Source organism: Choloepus didactylus, chromosome 10, assembly GCF_015220235.1.
Source record: "Choloepus didactylus isolate mChoDid1 chromosome 10, mChoDid1.pri, whole genome shotgun sequence".
In the NCBI taxonomy this organism is placed as follows: domain Eukaryota; kingdom Metazoa; phylum Chordata; class Mammalia; order Pilosa; family Megalonychidae; genus Choloepus; species Choloepus didactylus.
In genome coordinates this window covers 83359761-83370902 of record NC_051316.1, presented here as the reverse complement: position 1 = coordinate 83370902, position 11142 = coordinate 83359761, and positions in this window count along the sequence as shown.

Here is an 11142-nt window from a genome sequence, read left to right as displayed (position 1 = left end):
TGAAAGGAAATGAAATAAGCTTCAGTGGCAGAGAGATTCCAAAAGGAGCCGAGAGGTCACTCTGGTGGGCACTCTTACGCACAATATAGACAACCCTTTATAGGTTCTAAAGAATTGGGATAGCTGGTGGTGGATACCTGAAACTATCAAACTACAACCCAGAACCCATGAATCTCGAAGACAATTGTATAAAAATGTAGCTTATGAGGGGTGACAATGGGATTGGGAAAGCCATAAGGACCACATTCCACTTTGTCTAGTTTATGGATGGATGAGTAGAAACACAGGGGAAGGAAACAAACAAACAAACAGACAAAGGTACCCAGTGTTCTTTTTTACTTCAATTGCTCTTTTTCACTTTAATTATTATTCTTGTTATTTTTGTGTGTGTGGTAATGAAGGTGTCAGGGATTGATTTAGGTGATGAATGTACAACTATGTAATGGTACTGTGAGCAATCGAATGTACGATTTGTTTTGTATGACTGTGTGGTATGTGAATATATCTCAATAAAATGAAGATTAAAAAAACGAAAAATTAAAAGTACAAAATAAAGTACATTCTCTTTACTAACAGAAAAAAAGAGATATACCATAAGCACAACCTTTAAAAATGTAAACACCTATATACAGATTGATACACTAGTAATGTACGTCACTTATTATTATTATTTGATCTAACTCAAGTTTTGGCATAAAGCAACCCTTTATGTAAACTTTTTTCTTAGTGACAAAAATTTTTCAGGGAAGACATTGACAAAAATGGTGGAGTAAGAATCTTCAAGAATTCTCCCCTCCATAAAAGTAATAAGATAACTGACAAAAATGATCAGAATCAACTTATTCAGAATTCTGGAAATTAACCAAAGGCTTGTAGCATTTCAGGGAATGTTTATTGAAGAAAAATGGTTGAATCTTGGTAAGAACAGTGATCTCTGTGTTTTTTAAAAAAATGTTTTATTTTAAAATAATTTCAAACATGCAGAATAGTTAACAAAAATAATACAAAACCAATACAGAGAATGCCAATATACCCCTACCTAAATACCCAGATTTACCAACTTTTTACATTCTTTCATCTTTGTTATATCATTCTTTCTACCTATCTCTCTATCTACCTACCTATTTTCTAAATATTTGAGAATAGGTTCCATATATCATCATCATCCTTGAACTCTTAATACCTCCATATGTATTTCCTAAGAATAAGAACATTCACTTATGTAACCACATTAAGTACAATTACCAACTTTAAGAAACGTAACATTGATAGAAAGCAAACAGTCCATATTCCCACTTTTCAATCATCTCGATAATGCTCTTCCGGGCATTTTCTCCTCCATACTTAGAAAGAGTGTAAGATCATGTATTTCATTTAATTGTCATTGTCTCATTAGTCTCTCTTTTTTTAAAAAAAATTGTAGTAACATATACCCTATAAAACATAAAATTTCCCATCTTACTCACAAGCATCTCATTAATGTGATTAACCCCCCATTCATAATGTTGTGCACCATCACCACCATTCATTACTAAAACTTTTTCATTACCACCAATAGAAACACTGTACCCATTGTGTAATAACTCCCCATTCTTCCTCCCCTCCCACCCCTGGTAGACTCGACTCTACTTTCTGTCTATGAATTCCTAGTCATTTCATGTAAGTGGAATCATACAATGTCTGCTCCTTTTGTCTGACTTTTTTATTCAACAAGATGTCTTCAAGGTTGGTACATGTTGTTGCATGTATCACAACTTCATTCCCTTTTATGACTGAATAATATTCCATTGTATATATATATACCACCTTATAATTATCCATTCATCTTTGATGGACTTTTGAATTGCTGCCACCTTTTGGTTATTGTGAATAATGCAGCTGTTCTAGTTTGCTAATGCTGCAGAATGCAAAACACCAGAGATGGATTGGCTTTTATAAAAAGGGGGTTTATTTGGCTACACAGTTACAGTCTTAAGGCCATAAAGTGTCCAAGGTAACACATCAGTAATCGAGTACCTTCACTGGAGGATGGCCAATGGCGTCCAGAAAACCTCTGTTAGCTGGGAAGGCATGTGGCTGGCGTCTGCTCCAAAGTTCTGGTTTCAAAATGGCTTTCTCCCAGGACGTTCCTCTCTAGCAAGCTTGCTCCTCTTCAAAACATCACTCACAGCTGCACTGAGTTCCTTCTCTCTGAGTCAGTTCATTTATATGGCTCCACTGATCAAGGCCCACCCTGAATGGGTGGGGCCACGCCTCCATGGAAATATCCCATCAGTTATCATCTACAGTTGGGTGGGGCGCATCTCCATGCAAACAACCTAATTCAAACATTCCAACTTAATCCCCACTATTATGTCTGCCCGACAAGATTGCATCAAAGAATATGGCTTTTTCTGGGGGACATAATACATTCAAACCAGCATATTCCACCCCCTGGATCCCAGAAAAACATATTCTTTCCAAATTCAAAATACATTCATCCCACAATGCCACAGAAACTTAAATCATTTCGGTAACAATAGTTAAGTACAAGATCCCATCAAAATCAAATATAGGCATGGTCAGTCCTAAGGCATACTTTTCCTTTAGCTTTGGATCTGTGGACTTAGAAGAAGTTATATGCTTCCAATATACAAAGGAGGGACGTTCATAGGATAAACATTCCCATTGCCATAAGGAGAAGGAGTAAGGAAACCAGGGTTAACAGGACCAAAACAGTTCCTAAAACCTGCAGGACAAACTCCATTAGATTTCAAAGTCTGAGAGTCATTAACAGAATGACGTTGCATCCTTGGGGCTTGAGAGAGCAGGAGCCTAACCCTTCCTAAGGGCCTTTTTGGCAGCCCTTTCCTCTCCAAACACTTAGGTGAGTGCTCCAACATATCCACACATTGGGGAGACCACCTTCTCGGCCCCACCCTCCTCAAACATTGGGGCAGCTCCCGGATTCCCTTCCATCTCCAGGGCACACGCTCAACCCCTTCAGAACAGTGTGGTGGCAGCCAGGCTCTCCCCAATTCCCTGGGAATGTGCTCCACCCTCTTTGGGACCTGAGGTGGCAAAGCATTCCCTAAGCATCGAGGCCGCAGGCCCACCCTTGTCCTCCAGGGCAAACTCACCCTTTCCATGCATGTGGGCTGCTCCGCTCTCCCAGACCTAGACCTCTTGACTCCAGACCTCAACCTCCATGGTTCTGCCTTTGAGGAAAATTTTCCTTCAATTTGTTCCTTGTCTGTCTCCTCCAGTCCAGACTGGCAACAGCTCTGTCTATAAAGATCTCGCAAAAATTCTGTTGGCTTCGCATGAAGCATACAGGGGTCAAAGCCATCAGACAATAGGACTTTCCACAAATCCTTTCTGGATAATTCCTTTTCCAATCTTGGCTTGTACTGAAATGGTGGCTGGGTTCCATGTTTGGTTACATCCTCATGTTGGGCTGTAGCTTCTGGAATTCCACCCCCTGGAAGCTTGTAATTTTCCAAGCCATCAGCTTCTGGTTTCTTTGAACCCAAGAGTTCAGTTCTAAGTTTATCTCTCTCTGCTGGCATTTTACTATAAGCTGCAAGAAGAAGCCAGGCTACATCCTCCACATGTAGTCTGGAGATCTCCTCAGCTAAGTATTCCAGGTTGTCACTTTCAAATTCTTCCTTCCATCTGACACCAGGACTCAATTTTGCCAAATTCTCTGCCACTTCAAAACAAGGATCACCTTTCTTCCAGTTTGCAACAACACATTCATCATTTCTGCTTAAGTCCTCGTCAGGAGTATCTTTAGAGTCCACATTTCCATAAACAGTCTCTTTAAAGCAGTTTTGGCCTTTTCTATCAAGCTCCTCACAATTCTTCCAGAATCTTCTCCTTATCCATTTGAAAAGCTGTTCCAACATGTTTGGTATTTGCAAACTCAGCAGCAAAAACACCCCACTTCTCTGGTACCAAAATCTGTTCTAGTTTGTTAATGCTGCCGGAATGCAAAACACCAGAGATGGATTGGCTTTTATAAAAAGGGGGTTTATTTGGCTACACAGTTACAGTCTTAAGGCCATAAAGTATCCAAGGTAACACATCAGTAATCGGGTACCTTCACTGGAGGATGGCCAATGGCGTCCAGAAAACCTCTGTTAGCTGGGAAGGCACATGGCTGGCATCTGCTCCAAAGTTCTGGTTTCAAAATGGCTTTCTCCCAGGACGTTCCTCTCTAGCAAGCTTGCTCCTCTTCAAAACATCACTCACAGCTGCACTGAGTTCCTTCTCTTTGAGTCAGTTCATTTATATGGCTCCACTGATCAAGGTCCACCCTGAATGGGTGGGGCCACTCCTCCATGGAAATATCCCATCAGTTATCATCTACAGTTGGGTGGGGCGCATCTCCATGCAAACAACCTAATTCAAACATTCCAACTTAATCCCCACTATTATGTCTGCCCGACAAGATTGCATCAAAGAATATGGCTTTTTCTGGGGGACATAATACATTCAAACCAGCACAGCAACTAAGAATGTTGGTGTACAAATATCTGTTTGAATTCCTGCTTTCAATTTTTTTCCATATATACACAGAAGTGGGATTGCCAGGTTATATGGTAGTTCTATGTTTAACTTTTTGAGGCACTGCCAAACTGTTTTCTACAGCAGGTACACCATTTTATATTCCCACCAACAATATACTAAGGTTTCTATTTCTCTGTATCCTTATCAACACTTGTTTTTTTCTGTTGTTAAAATAATAGCTATTCTGATGGGTGTGAGGTAATGTCTCATTGTGATTTTGATTTGCATTTCCCTAATGGCTAAGGATGTTGAGCATCTTTTCATGTGCTTAAAGGCCATCTGTATATCTTCTCTGGAGAAATGACTATTCAAGTCCTTTTCCATTTTTAAATTGGGTTAGTCACTTTCCTGTTGTTGAGTTGTAGGAGTTCTTCACATAATCTGGATATTAAACCCTCATCAGATACATGGTTTCTAAATATTTTCTCCTATTCTGTGAGTTGTCTTTTCACTTTCTTGATAATGCCCTTTGATGCACAAAAGTTTTTAATTTTGATGAAATCCATTTTGTCTATTTTTTCTTTTGTTGCTCATGCCTTTTGTTTAAGAATCCACTGCCTTATACAAGGTCCTGAAGATATTTCCATATGTTTTCATCAAAGAGTTTTATAGTTTAGCTGTTATAGTTTAGTCATTGATCTATTTCAAGTTAATTCTTGTATATGGTGTGAGGTAGGCGTCCACTTTCATTCTTTTGTATGTGGCTATACAGTTCTTGCAGTACTATTTGTTGAAAAGATCATTCCTTCCCCATTGAATGGACTTGGAACCCTTTTGCGGTATTTTAATTTGCCGTAGCCCCATCCTCTCCTCTCAAGCTATACATTACCTTTGAAAACAAATGGTCCACATTCACAGTGAAAACCAGCAGCCTGGTAGCCACGAGAGGGGAAGAGGGGGTTGGAGCTCCTTTAAAGCTTCATTTCCAGAAAACTGTCATTATTTGACCTATTTGGTGCATCCCTGGAAGATACCACTCACAAGGCTGTTTTATTTGACCTGACATAGAGCTATCACACAGTATGAAAGGCCTTTTCCCCAGCAGCATGTGTCAAAAATAATTACAGGCAATTGGTTAACTTCACAGCTACCTGAGGTGATGGGTAACAGATGGGGCAAATAATAGGCTAACCAGAAAAGCTTAAATGGAAAATTTGGGGAATGAGATATCCACAGGAGCTCTGAAAAACTCCAGCATGCTCTTGGAAATCTAAAAGGCCATGCTCATGTGTAGGGATTTCCTGTGCACATGCTCAGGAAAGACCTAGGAAGGCCCAAGGCTCTCAGTTCAGCCTGCCCTTGAAGCTCTGTGCAATCACAAAGTAAACACTAAGGCAGAATTGTAAACTGCCTGGCTGAGTGTTGAAGGCATGCCCAACATTTACACAAAACCTCTCAGCAAAGAGTGTGAGAATTATTGGCTCCATGTGATTAAGGAAATCTCTATCCAATCATTAACTGACCACTAAGCTAGCTGAAGAGAAACTTCAGTGCCCACACAAGACAAAGACTACACTTTGTGGCATCAATTCTAAAAAGTCACTAAACAAACAAACGATTGCAAAAAAAACAGCAAAATCAAACCCTGGGGAGTGGGGAGAATCTGAGTTGCCACATTATATTATTTAAAATGTCTAGCTTTCAAAAAAAGAAACTGTGAGAGATGCAAAGAAACAAGAAAGCATGGTCCCTATGGTGGATAAAAAAGCAAAAGAGGAACTGTCCTTGAGGAAGCCCAGGTGTTAGACTTACTAGACAAAGACTGATTAGCTATTTTAAATATGTTCAAAGGACTAAAGGAAACAATGGCTAAAGAACTAAAGGAAAGTATGAGAATGGTGTCTCACCAGTAAAGAATACCAATAAGGGGATAAAGAATATAAAAAATTACCAAATAGAAATTCTGGAGTTAAAAAGTACAATAGCTGAAATGAATAATTCACTAGAGGGGCTCAACAACAGATTTGTAGGCAGAAGAATCAATGAACTTGAAAGATAGGTCAAGTGAGATTATTCAGTCTTAGTAACAGAGAAAAAAGAATTAAGAAAAATGAAGAGTCTTAGAGAGCTGTAGAACGTCATCAGGTTTACAAACATATGCATAATGGGGGTCCAGGAAGGAAAGGAGAAAGAGAATTTGAAGAGTATTTGAAAAAGTAGTTTGATGAAAAATATTAATCTACACATTCAAAACACTCAAACTCCAAGTGGGATAAATTCATAGAGTTGTACACCTAGTCAAATTGTTGAAAATCAAAGACATAGAATCTTGAAAACAACAAGAAGTGACTCATCATAAACAAACAGTTGTCAATAAGATTAACAGCTGATTCTTCATCAGAAGTTGTGGTGGTTTGGAGCTATGTACCCCAAGAAAACATGTTCTTAAACTTAATCCATTCCTGTGGGAGTGAACTCTTGTAAATAGGATGTTTTTGATGAGGTAACTTCAAGTAATATGTGGCCTAGCTGAATCAGGATAGGTCTTAATCCTATTACTGAAAGCCTTATGGAGGGGGGGAGGGGATGGACTGACTGAGGGAGCAGACAGATGCTGAAAGTCAACATAACCCAGAAAAGTGAAGCCAGGAGAGGCTGCCACGTACATTGCCATGTGACAGAAAAGCCAAGGACCGAGGATCACCAGCAGCCAGCCCCAGAATACCATAGTCTTCTGGGAGAAAGCATTGCTTGGATGATGCCCTAGTTTTGGACTTCTCCTAGCCTCAAAACCATGAGCCAATAAATTTCGGTTATGTAAGCTATCCCATTGCATTGTATTTGTTTTGGCAGTCAGGAAACTAAAACAGAAACCATGGAGATCAGGAAGCAATGGGATGACATATTCAAAGTGCTGAAAGAAAAAGTCTGTCAATAAGGAATTTCATATGCTAAGCTAAGAGATGAAGCTCAGTTTGCCTTGAAGAAGCTAAGTGAGAACCCACAGATGCTTAAAGAGAAGGCCACTGTAATCAGAAGCTGAAAGCAACACAACCCCGGAGCAAAGGACCAGGAGATGCCATTGGCCTTTCTTCAGTGAAGGTATCCTCTTGTTGGTGCCTTAGTTTGGATACTTTTATGGCCTTAGAACTGTAAATTTGTGAATTAATAAACCCCTATTGTAAAAGAAAAAAAAAAGGAATTCTATATTCAGGAAAACTATCTTTCAAAAATGAAGGAGAGAGAGGAGCTAAGATGGTGGCATAGAGAGGAGTGGAAGACTGTTAGTCCCCTCTGGAACAATTCATAAATGACCAAAAAACTAGTAAATAACCTGAAATAACTGTGGGGAGACAAACGTGACTGTCCACTCATCATCCACCATCCTGAATTGGGAGGAATGCCCGAAATCGCAGCATAAAATCTGTAAGTAAAACTGCGGACCCGCGCTGAGAGCTGAGAGCCGAGAGCCCCTCCCTCACGGAAGCCTCGCTGTGCTAGAAAGCAGCACTCTCTCAGCCCGGCTCCTACTAGGGTTTTAATATTAACTGCTCAATACAGACAGTGAGTCCTGAACAAGCAGACAGAGGCTTTTGGTGACAACTGACCTTGGAAGAGTCGGGGGACGTATCTGTCTCAGGACGGGGAGCCCAGAGGATCGGGTGCTATCTCTGGCTGACGAGTGAACCTGGGTTCTGTCCCTTTCTCTCTCTGTGGAGAAAACTTCAGCTGTTTTCAGCCTGCAGCGCTTTGCAGTAAAAACAGCCTCAGCCATTTTAAAATCAAAACACTATGATCAGCAGAGTCAGAGAAACAAAGAACTTATTGATATGCAAATGACCTCTCTGGAGGGGGCCTAGCTTCCCAAGAGGAAAGGGAGGGGCCCAGCTCTACTGCCTGCCTTTCCAGAACCAGACCCCAAAGCCTGGGGGAGGAGAGCCATAGGACACACCGTCTTACACAGGCAGTGACAGGCTGAGAGGCACACCTGCCGGGCAGAAAAGCACAGGTGTATCAATCCTCTAAGAAAAACCATCAGGGAAACCAGATACTGAATATTTCTTCCTTCTGTGACCTGAGTCTCTTCTCGTCTGGGAAAACCTAATTGGAATGGCCTAGGAGGTCAGATGCCTAGAAAACAGAATACTACAACCTACATTAAGAAAAACGAAGCTATGGCCCAGTCAAAGGAAGAAACGTACACTTCAACTGAGATAAAGGAATTTAAACAACGAATGCTAAATCAATTCAAAAAGTTTAGAGAATATTTCGCAAAAGAGATAGAGGCTGTAAAGAAAACACTGGGCATACATAAGGCAGAAATTGAAAGTTCAAAAAAACAACTAGTAGAATCTATGGAAATGAAAGGCACAACACAAGAGACAAAAGACACAATGGAAATATACAACAGCAGATCTCAAGAGGCAGAAGAAAACACTCAAGAACTGGAGAACAAAACACCTGAAAGCCTACATGCAAAGGAGCAGATGGAGAAAAGAATGAAAAAATATGAGCAACATCTCCAGGAATTTAAAGATGAAACAAAGTACAAGAATGTACATATCATTGGTGTCCCAGAAGGAAAAGAGAAGGGAAAAGGGGCAGAGGCAATAATAGAGGAAATAATCAATGAAAATTTCCCATCTCTTATGAAAGACATAAAATTACAGATCCAAGAAGCACAGCGTACTCCAAACAGAATAGATCTGAATAGGCCTACACCAACACACTTAATAATCAGATTATCAAATGTCAAAGACAAAGAGAGACTCTTGAAAGCAGCAAGAGAAAAGCAATCCATCACATACAAAGGAAGCTTAATAAGACTATGTGCGGATCTCTCAGCAGAAACCATGGAGGCAAGAAGGAAGTAGTGTGATATATTTAAGATACCGAAAGAGAAAAACCGCCAACCAAGAATCCTATATCCAGCAAAGCTGTCCTTCAAATATGAGGGAGAGCTCAAAATATTTTCTAACAAACAGACAATGAGAGACTTTGTGAACAAGATACCTGCCCTAGAGGAAATACTAAAGAGAGCACTACAGAGTGATAGAAGACAGGAGTGCATGGTTTGGAACACAATTTTGGGAGATGGTAGCACAACAATGTAAGTACACTGAACAAAGGTAACTATGAAGACGGTTGAGAGAGGAAGGTTGGGAGCATGTAAGACACCAGAAGAAAGGAGGAAAGATAAAGACTGGGACTGTGTGACTTGGTAAAATCTAGAGTGTTCAACAATTGTGATAAAATGTACAAATATATTCTTTTACAAGGGAGAACAAGCAAATGTCAACCTTGCAAGGTGTTAAAAATGGGGAGGCATTGGGGGAGGGATGCAATTAACATAAACTAGAGAGTATAACTAACAGAATCATTGTACTATGCTTCCTTTAATGTAAGAAAGGCGAAATACCAAGGTAAATGCAGATAAGGGGGGGGGATGGGGAGGCATGTTAGACACTTGACATTGGTGGTGTTAACTGACTCTTTACTTTGATTTAAGGTTACTTTTTCTTTAGCTACTTCCTAGCTGTCATTTTTTTCCTTCTTTCTTTTGCCTCTCTACCTTCTTTGACTTTCTCTCCTGCCTTGTGGAAGAAATGCAGATGTCCTTATATAGATAGTGGTGAAGGTGGTGAACACATAAATATGTGACCACACAGAGAACCATTGATTGTTTACTTAGGATGGAATGTATGGTGTGTGAAAAAAACCATCTTAAAAAAAAAAATGGGTTGATGACAAAACCTCAAGGGCAATATACTGAGTGAAATAAGCCAGACACATAAGGACAAATATTGCAGGGTCTCACTGCTAAGAACTAATTGTAATATGTAAACTCATAGACATGAAATACAACGTATCAAGATATAGGACAAGGCTTAAGAATGGGGAGTGGTTGCTTAGTATGAGCAGAATGTTCAACTAGGATGAACTTAAATGTTTGGAAATGAACAGAAGTGTCGGTAGCAAGATGTGAGAATAACTAACAGTGCCCAATGGTGCATGAATGAGGTGGAAAGGGTAAGCTCAGAGTCATATATGTTACCAGAAAGAAAGTTGGAGGTCAAAAGATGGAAATGTATAAAATTGAATCCTATGGTGGGCAATGTCCATGATTAACTGTACAAATATTAGAAAACTCTTCCATGAACCAGAACAAATGTATGACAGTACAACTAGAAGTTAATAATAGAGGGGCATATAGGGAAGAAATATATACCTATTGCAAACTATATACTACAGTTAGTAGTATTTCAACATTCTTTCATAAATAGTAACAAACATACTATAACAACACTACGAGTCAACAATTGAGGGGTGTTGGTTAGGGGTCTGGGAGGATTCAAGTTTCCTTTCCTTTTTTTTTTTCTTTTTACATCTTTCACTTTATTTCTTGTCTGGAGTAATGAAAGGATCTAAAAATTGAACAAAAATTAAGTGCGGTGATGGATGCACAGATATATGAGGGTACAAGGGACAACAGATTGTACACTTTGGATCTTTGGATAATTGTATGGTATCTGAACAATCCCAATAAAAATTAAAAAAAAAAAAAAAAGAAAATGAAGGAGAAATTAAGATCTTGCCAGGTTAAAAAAGAAAACAAAACTGACAGAGTTCATCACTAGCAAACCTGCCTTA